The sequence below is a fragment of the Mus pahari genome, chromosome 18 (genome assembly GCF_900095145.1).
Source record: "Mus pahari chromosome 18, PAHARI_EIJ_v1.1, whole genome shotgun sequence".
Classification (NCBI taxonomy): domain Eukaryota; kingdom Metazoa; phylum Chordata; class Mammalia; order Rodentia; family Muridae; genus Mus; species Mus pahari.
Genome location: NC_034607.1, coordinates 10,070,561 through 10,079,314, shown reverse-complemented (window position 1 = coordinate 10,079,314; position 8,754 = coordinate 10,070,561). Strand labels below are relative to the sequence as shown.

The 8,754-nt window shown below is 40.4% G+C and overlaps 1 protein-coding gene across 4 annotated transcripts in view; it reads right to left on the bottom strand.

The window, feature by feature from the left end:
* Positions 1 to 8,754, bottom strand: part of Ptchd4 (patched domain containing 4) — a 184,700-nt gene that overhangs the window by 39,841 nt on the left and 136,105 nt on the right. The window lies entirely within an intron of this gene.

The following is an 8,754-nucleotide window of genomic DNA, read 5'->3' as shown; positions in this document are numbered from 1 at the left end:
TCTGGAGGATATCATCCTTAGTGAGGTAACCTAATCACAAAAGAAATCACTAGATATGCACTCACTGATAAGCGGATATTAGCCCAGAAACTTAGAATACCCAAGATACAGTTTGTAAAACATGTCTCAAATTCTAATGTGATGAAATAAGATGCACAATATCTCTGGCACAATATCAAGTGCATGTACACACACATGTACACAAACCCCACAGGTCCACATTCACACAAACACATACACTCATGTACACTACACAGAATAGAAAGAAGAAAAGACATCTTTCAGACCAGTCTGTGGAGGATATGGGTATGATACACTATTTATCTTAAGTGTTGTGGTTGTTTGAATAAGCTTCGCCTGGGGAATGTCAGTAGTAGAAGATGTGGCTTTGTTCGAGTGGGTATGACCTTCTTGGAGGCAGTGTGTCACTGTGGTATGGGCTCTGAGGTTCTGATGCTTTGGCCCAATGCAGAAGAGAGCCTCCTCCTGGCTGCCTCCAGATGATAGCCTCCTCCTGGCTGCCTCTGGGTCAAGATGTAGAATTCTTGGCCCCTCCAGCACCAAGTAAGCCTGCAAAATGCCATGCTTCTCACCACGATGATAATGGACTGAACCTTTGAAACTGTAAGCCAGCACTGATTAAATGTTTGCCCTTGTAAAAGCTGCTTTGGTTAAAAAGTAAAGGCAGAAACGGGTTGCCCCAGTCTCCAGATCTCTTGTCAATATGAATCTCAGAGGCCTATGTTAAATCTTTAAGCACTTATTCAAGAACATTCAAGAACATGCTACATTTGATATATTTAGTCTATCAGCATTATTTACACTACTAAGTATGTTGATTTATAATAAGGCTTATACTGTTAGAGCTGCCAGTATTGAAGTATAGTCATCATTTAAGTATATGCCAAGGTGGTCAAAATATTTTTATGGAGGTCAACTGAGTGTGGGTGGAGAAATATGCAGTGGCTTTGAAAGTCCCAGGCAGCTTTCATGGAGCAGTGACAGTGTTTTCAGTTCTGAAGTCAGAGCGTGGGCATTTACAAAAGCTCCTGAGTTGGCAGAAGAGCCTGGTATCCAAATCAGGGGAGATCATCTTGCATATAAGAAAACCGCATCAAAAAAAAATGGAATCATAATGCTATTTGCAAATAATTTGACAGTCAATTACAGGCTTGGCATTTGCAATTACTGTGTTGATTACCGAACCAACTGGGCTTTCCCTGTAGCCCTAGGTTTGTCCTTTCTGCAGGGAAAGAAGCACAAAGCACCAGGAGATTACCTGACTGGCAAAAAGAATAGTAATAGTCTGAAAGAAACCATTGAGTGTTCAGCTATAGCAGAGGAGGTGAGAGATTTTGCAGTCAGGTGCCTGCTGACGCTCTCAACCCTTCTCTGCACCTACAAGGTTTCTGACCTACAGAACCTTAGGCTTATTCTAGTGCACGGTGAGCATGGAAGACTGTGATGAGGATGTCCCTGGAACATTTTCTTAATCCAGGATTGATGTGGAAGAACCTGTCTTACTGTGAGAGGTACCATCCCCGGGGTGGTTGGTGGTCCTGGGTGCTGTCAGAAAGCAGGCTTAGAAAGTCATCATCAGAAGTAATCCCAAGGGCAGCATTCATCACTGGTCTCTGCCTCATTTCTCACCTTTGGCTCTTATCTTGGGTTCCTGCCTTCACATCCCTGGGTAATAGATTGTGATGTGGAAGTGTAAGATAATATAAACCCACTCCCTACTAAGTTGCATTTTGATACTGGTGTTTTATCACAGCCACAGAAACCCAATTACGAGACTGAGGCCCCTGAGTAGTCGGAAGAGGGGCCTAGCAGGTTGTGCCTTTCTCCTGAAAGAACAAAGAGATTAATGGAACACAAACTGTTAAGGCAAAACCATACCAGACGAGGTTACACTTCACTCACAAAAGCAGAGGTACAAGTGACTTGTATTTCAGGTAACCACAATATCTGGCGGAAGCAATTTAAGGTGGGGACATTTTAGTTATTTATATTTTAAAAGGTCTATGTTTTGTAAGTATATGTGCATGCATGTGTACGTGTGTGTGTGTGTGTGTGTGTGTGTGTGTGTGTGTGTGTGTGTGTGTATACCCATGGAGGCCAAGAGAAGATGTTGGATCCACTGGAACTTGTAAACAGTTGTGAACTAACAACATGGGTTCTGGGAAGTAAACTTCAGTCCTTTGCAAGAACGACAGGTGTTCTTAACTGCTGAGCCGTCTTTCCAGATGTCTTAGGGTTTCCACTGCTGTGAAGAGACACTATAAGCACAGCAACTATTATAAAAGACAACATTTAATTGGGGGCTAGCTTACACCTTCACAGGTTTAGTCCATTATCATCATTGCAGCCTGCAGGCATTCCTTGAGCTAGAGGAGCCAAGAGTTGTACATCTTGATCTAAGAGTAGCAAGGAGGAGGCTCCAGTTCCACACTGGGCAGATCTTGAGCATAGGAGACCTCAAAGCCCACCCCTACAGTGACACACTTCCTCCAACAAGGCCACACCCACTCTAACAAGGCTACACCCAATAGTGCCACTCCCTATGGGTCAAACATTCAAACACATGAGTTTATGGGGGCCAATCCTATTCAAAATACCATAGCAGCCCTGGGAAGAAAGTTTTATTTTGGCTTAGTTTTGCAAGATTTTAGTTCATTATGAGGGGGGCAGCGTAACAGAGCTCATTATTTGTGAGCACGTGGCGAAAGTTCCTCACATAGTGGTAGAACAGAGAATGAGGTTGAGGCTAGGGCTAGGCTTCATCGGTAAGTGACCTACTTTCGTTAGCTGGGCCTTATCTCCTGAAGGTTCCACAGCCTCTCAAAATAGTGTTGCCAGCTGGTGAGCAAACATTCAAAACATTAGTCTGTCAGGGGCCCTTCAGAATCAAACCACAACACCATATGCTGGTAAGGCTGGAGGGATAGACTGTTGACCCTCTTTGGAGGAATCCTCACAAACCACCCTCAGCTTCCATGTGGACACTGAACGTCTCCAGCTAGTAGGTGGGTCTATTTTGAGTCAGAGCAAGAAAAAGCCTTCCTCTCCACCACCCACAGGTGGCATTTAAAGAGGTATGTCTCTTCTAGCTGTTCTTTTCCTTTTGCTGTTATAGAGGAACAGAAATAGGAACCTTTGGAAAAGCTTCCACTCACCTCTTTTCTCCTGTCTCTAGTAGGCTAGGAGCACAGTAATAAGCCTGCTTCATTGTTTAATAAGTCAATTGGATGGTGGCTAATGGGATAGAAGACTGAGGATTTATAGTGAAAATGACTATTATACTGTCTCAAATTGACCAGAAATGATGAATTTGTCCAAATTGTAAGTGCTTATATTGAAGGCAATAACTGGAAAGAAAATAAAATCCCTTTGTATTTATATTGCCCTTGATTGGAACTCCATAAATATCTTAGCAAAAAGTCTCAGTTGATCAAGTCAAGTCCCTGAAGCCTGTTGTTTTCTTTTCATCTGGGTGAGATATCTCCTATGATCTAAAGCCATAAAAACAAAGCAAGATTTACTGGACATAAAATATATTTTCAATGACCCAATTTATACTAATATTGTCTGTGGTGCTATTTTAAGCAATAACATAAAAGGCTAAGAGTAAAGGATGTAGTTGTTTCTAGCCAAGTTCTCATGACACAGAAAAGTTAAATAAATTTCTCAAAGTCACATTTTCACTCTAATTTGAAATCTAATGTGTCACCAATAACTCTACACAGTTCAGGTAGCAAAAGTCAGACAGACGGAAAAATCTTGAGTGACTTTTTCACACATAGACTATGCACACAGTAAATAGTCAGGTGCACGATTGGAGAGGAAATTATAAGCTTCATCATGCTAGTCCTAAAGTCTTTTAATTCATCTTCTTTACCAATTGTCATTCTTTTAGACAATCTTGACTCCACTATCTTTATTCCATTATAAATTTTGTCCAACACAAAGTGAGACATTTGCTGGAAAAAAGAAGGTTTAAAGGTCCACATGTTTAAAAGTGGGTGCACAGTATGTGTGCTTTATATGTCGCACCTTAGAAGTCTAACAGAGAATTCCATTTTAGTTTCTTAAAGATGGCCAGGCTTGGAGACATATCTGGGGAGAAGAAATCTCATTTAAGGAATTACCTTCATCAGACTGATTTTTGTAGGAGGGCTTAGCCTACTATTGGCAGTGCCGTTCTTGAGCAGGAGGTTCTGGATTATATATAAAAGCAGCATGAGCAAGCCATGAGGAGCAATCCAGTAAGCAGCACTCCTCCATGGTCTCTGCTTCAGTTCCCACCTCTAGCTTCCTGCCTTGAGTTCCTGTCCTGGCTTCCCTAGATGGACTGTAGCCTAAACTGTGAAGCAAACCCTTTCCTCCTCAAGTTGCATTTAATAATAGTGTTTATCACAGCTGTAGAAAGCAAGCTGTGACATGCTCTCCAGTAGAAGATGAAAAGAACATTCATGGGCATTTAGAACTGAGAAACTTCATACGTGCATCAGAAAGACACTCTTCAATTTCTTGATTTGCACTTGTTAGTGCATTTTAAGGAAAAGAAAAAAAGAAAAATAGGATCTGGTGAAAGCAACAGAAAGACCATTGATAAAAGTTCCCATAGTAAAGCCAGAATGAAGAATTTCTTTGGATTTTGATATGTGAATCTGACATTGAAAGTTCTTTGCAATGAGTTTCTCAGATCTACATTAGAAACAATGCAGATCAGCTTGAGGGAAAATGCTGTGTGAAAATCAAATACCAAAGACTGAATGAGAATTAGGGCAGACATTGCCCTAAACCATTAGTGCAGGGATATTCTTGACAACTGCATGAAAAGGGACTGGGAGTAAGTTAATGCTGTAATATTTGTGCAATATTTGTTGTTCATCAGCCATAGCTACATTTAGGTGTGACATCTATAAGAGGAGTCACTCCACAGTTCAGGCTCAGTGTTTTGTTTCATAAAAGTGATTCTTCCCATTTAAAATTTTAAAGGGAGAAAAAAAAATCACTTGAATCATATTTGAGGAATTGTTGGCTTTCTTTTAGTATTTCCCTCTTTCTTTAGTAAATAACAGAAGCCTAGTTTTGATCTTGGCTCAATGGCATATATATTTTGTTCTGTCTTATAATTAAGTGTGACCATGTGATGAACAGAATGTAAATGGGATGAGCACTGAAAAGGTTACATTTGATTTTCTTCAACCTTCTGTCTGGAACATGGATAGAGTGGGAGTCATAGAACTTCAGATAAGAGGGAACCAAGGAGCAGGAGAGCAACAGGGTAGAAGAGATCTTAGATTTTGATACTGTAAAGGCAGGGCAACAACCCCAAACTTCTTAAATCTAGGCTGCATATACCAGAATTATTTAAACTTTGCTTATTCAGTAAATACTATTTTTAACAGCAGCTTGGCCCCAATGCAAATCCAACTGAAGTATGTATTTATCCATTCAAAAATTGCTATTTTATGCTTATATCTACCTCCTACTGATATATTTTACAGTAAACAAAACATACAAGCTGCCTGCTCTAAATATTTTGCAATTTAAACATATAAGATTGAGTAATTATTCAGCAATCTGAGAATTGATATATATATATATATATATATATATATATATATTCTAAATTTATATAATATACATATACACATATACCTGCACACACACACACACTTCTAAAATTGTACCTGGAAGTCTGAGATCCTTACCTATAAATGCCATGCACACTCCTTTCTGAACAGTGTGCCTAGAAACCTGTTAGCAAATGAGCATCCATCACACACGTATCCATATGAATGACCAATGTTTTGCATGCATCTGAATTAAGACAAAGTATGTACTCTCAGTGAATTTTTTTGGGATAGTATTCTATTTAGTTACTTATACTTATGTATACTTGGGTATGCATATGGTTAAATTCAGACCTATCAAGGGAAGAATAATATGCAGCAAGTAAAGGCTTACATAAGCCAAGGCTGCCAATCAAAATAAAGAACCACCCGCCCTCTGCCCCTTAGGAACTAAGCTCTTCTTAAACCTATAAAGGGAATCCTCAAATAATAATTGAAGTCTTTAATACATTGACCCCGTGACCTGCTGACATTATTGGTCCTGTATTTCTTTGTGCTGTACTCCATGTGGATGCTACCACTAAGTCCTGCTGCCATCTTGATTTGCCACCTGGCTACCTTCTGCTATAGTTGTAAGGGTTTCCTCTCCTGACTGCACCTGGGAAAAATTCTCCAGTACACTGTTTGAAGAACTCATATGGTGGCATTCTGAGTTCAGGATCTCTCCTTTTATTTATTTATTTATTTATTTATTTATTTATTTATTTATTTATTTTGGATTTTCTAGACAGGATTTCTCTGTATAGCCCTGGCTGTCCTGGAACTCACTCTGTAGACCAGGCTGGCCTTGAACTCAGAAATCTGCCTGTCTCTGCCTCCCAAGCGCTAGGATTAAAAGCATGCGCCACCACGCCCGGCAGATCTCTCTTTTTATGATAATTTGTGTTTTTACAGACTGGATCCTTTGATGGGTGAGGTCTCCTCTCAGACTACCTGTTATGTTGTTCTACCCTAGAGAACAGGTTTCCTTTAAAGATGTAGATCACTTCATCAATTACACTGTTTTCACCAGCCCTTTCCTCACTTTTTTTTCTAGGCTCCAGCTCCTTACTCACCAACTACACTCTGTCCACACTCCCTTCTTTACCAGACACAATTGTTTGTTTGTTTGTTTGTTTTAATTTTTATTTATTTATTTTTTTAGTGTCATTTGGGCTTTCTCACTGTGAATTGGGTAAATTCAGTGAACAATAACTATGCCAGTGCTGGAATGCTGCTCTGCTTTGAAACTTCCTCCATCCAACAAACTCATCAATTATTAAATTCAGCCTCATTAGTGCAACTGTGGGATGGTGTGAGATTCATTGCTTAGCATCTACCATGAATGGTTCAACTCCTGATAAACGTTAATTTTGAGCTTGACTGCGACTATCTGTATTTCTCTTGTCATTCTGGTCTTTTATGCTCCATCGGAGCTCTGCTTAGAGAACTCTAGAAATGCTATGGTTAGGAGTTCCGAATTCTTCTACATTCCTTCCCAAACCAGCTCCAGAGGTCTACAGAATACAAAGTCAAGCTATTCACAGCAATAGCACCACTTCTTGGTATTGTCTCTACTTGCTACTTTTCTCATCACTGTGATCAAGTATTTGGAAAGAGATGAAGGAAGAGTAGTTTATTTTGGTGTATGATGTGAGGGCTTATAGTCCATCAACTAGGGTCACCATTTAGGCAGTTTCATGGTGGTTGGTGGATCAACAGTAGCTGAAGGATGTGACATGGTAAGAGGTTGCTCATCTCTCAGGAGACCAGGAAACAGGGAGGGGTGGAGAGAGAGAGGTGGGGGGCTATATGCCCCAACTTCTCTCGACTGAGAAACTCACCCCTTCTAACCAGATTCTACTTTCTAAGAATTCTCAAATGGTCCAAAATAGAGCCACTTTCTTGGGACCAAGTGTTTAAACTCATGAGCCTCTGGAGATCTTTCTATGACACATGACAAGAAGTAGCAATTTGAATGCTGGTTTAGTTGTCTCCTAACTCTATTCATATAGACAGTTGGTACTGTAGTCTACATAAGAAGTCATAGGGGCTCAGAGTCAAGAAAACAGAGAAGATTACATAAAGTTAAGGGATCTGAGTTAAGATTTGACTCTAGCAATCAGACTCATTGATGGATGGAATGGAGATAGCAACAAGGGGAGCCAAAACCAACTCTGCGATTTCCCCTGAATCTTTAGTGTGGGCTGCAATTTCTTTAACTGTAGGGATGGTATTGAGGTTGAAGGCAAGGAAAAAGCAAGTATACTGGGTGAGAGGAATTAATAATTGTATTTTCTCAGCGGCTGATTCTAAGCCTCTTAATTAGACATTGAAATGGAAAGATTGGAAGCACGAATCTAGTCTTTGGAGGAGGATAGACTTAAGTTACAAATTGAAAGTCATTATCCTACAGATGTTCTAGAGTCAATCAATGATTTCATTTAAAAGCTTCCTCTAGGGTTGGTGACTATTGCTGTGATGAAACACCATGACCAAAAGAAACCTGGGAAGAGGGGAGGGTTTATTTTAGTTCCACAAAACAGTTCACCATTCAGTTATTTATGCATTTTGGATTTCAGTATTGGTTTGTTCATAATGCGACTGTACCCCGATTCTTCGCTCAGCGAGGGCAGGAACTCATGCAGGGTAGAAACCTGGAGCAGAAGCTGATGCAGACGCCACAGAGGTGTGCTGCTTACTGGGCTTGTTTCTTATGACTTCCTCAGTCTGTTTTTCTTATAGAACTTGGAATCAGCTGCCCATGGATATACCACCTAAAATGGAACGGGCACTCCCTCCATTAATCACTAATTAAGAAAATGTCTTATAGCCAGATCTTGGGAAGGTATTTTCTCAACTGAAGCTCCCTCCTCTCTGATGACTGTAGCTTGTCTCAGTTGACACAAAAACAGCCACTACAACTGACTCCTTGTCAACTTGACATACAAACACAGAACTTTTCAAAAAGAACCCTTATTTTCTCATTTATCACCAAAATGGAACATTAATATTAAAACCGAGCCGGGCATGGTGGTGCAAGCCTTTAATCCCAGCACTTGGGAGGCAGAGGCAGGCGGATTTCTGAGTTTGAGGCCAGCCTGGTCTACAGAGTGAGTTCCAGGACAGCCAG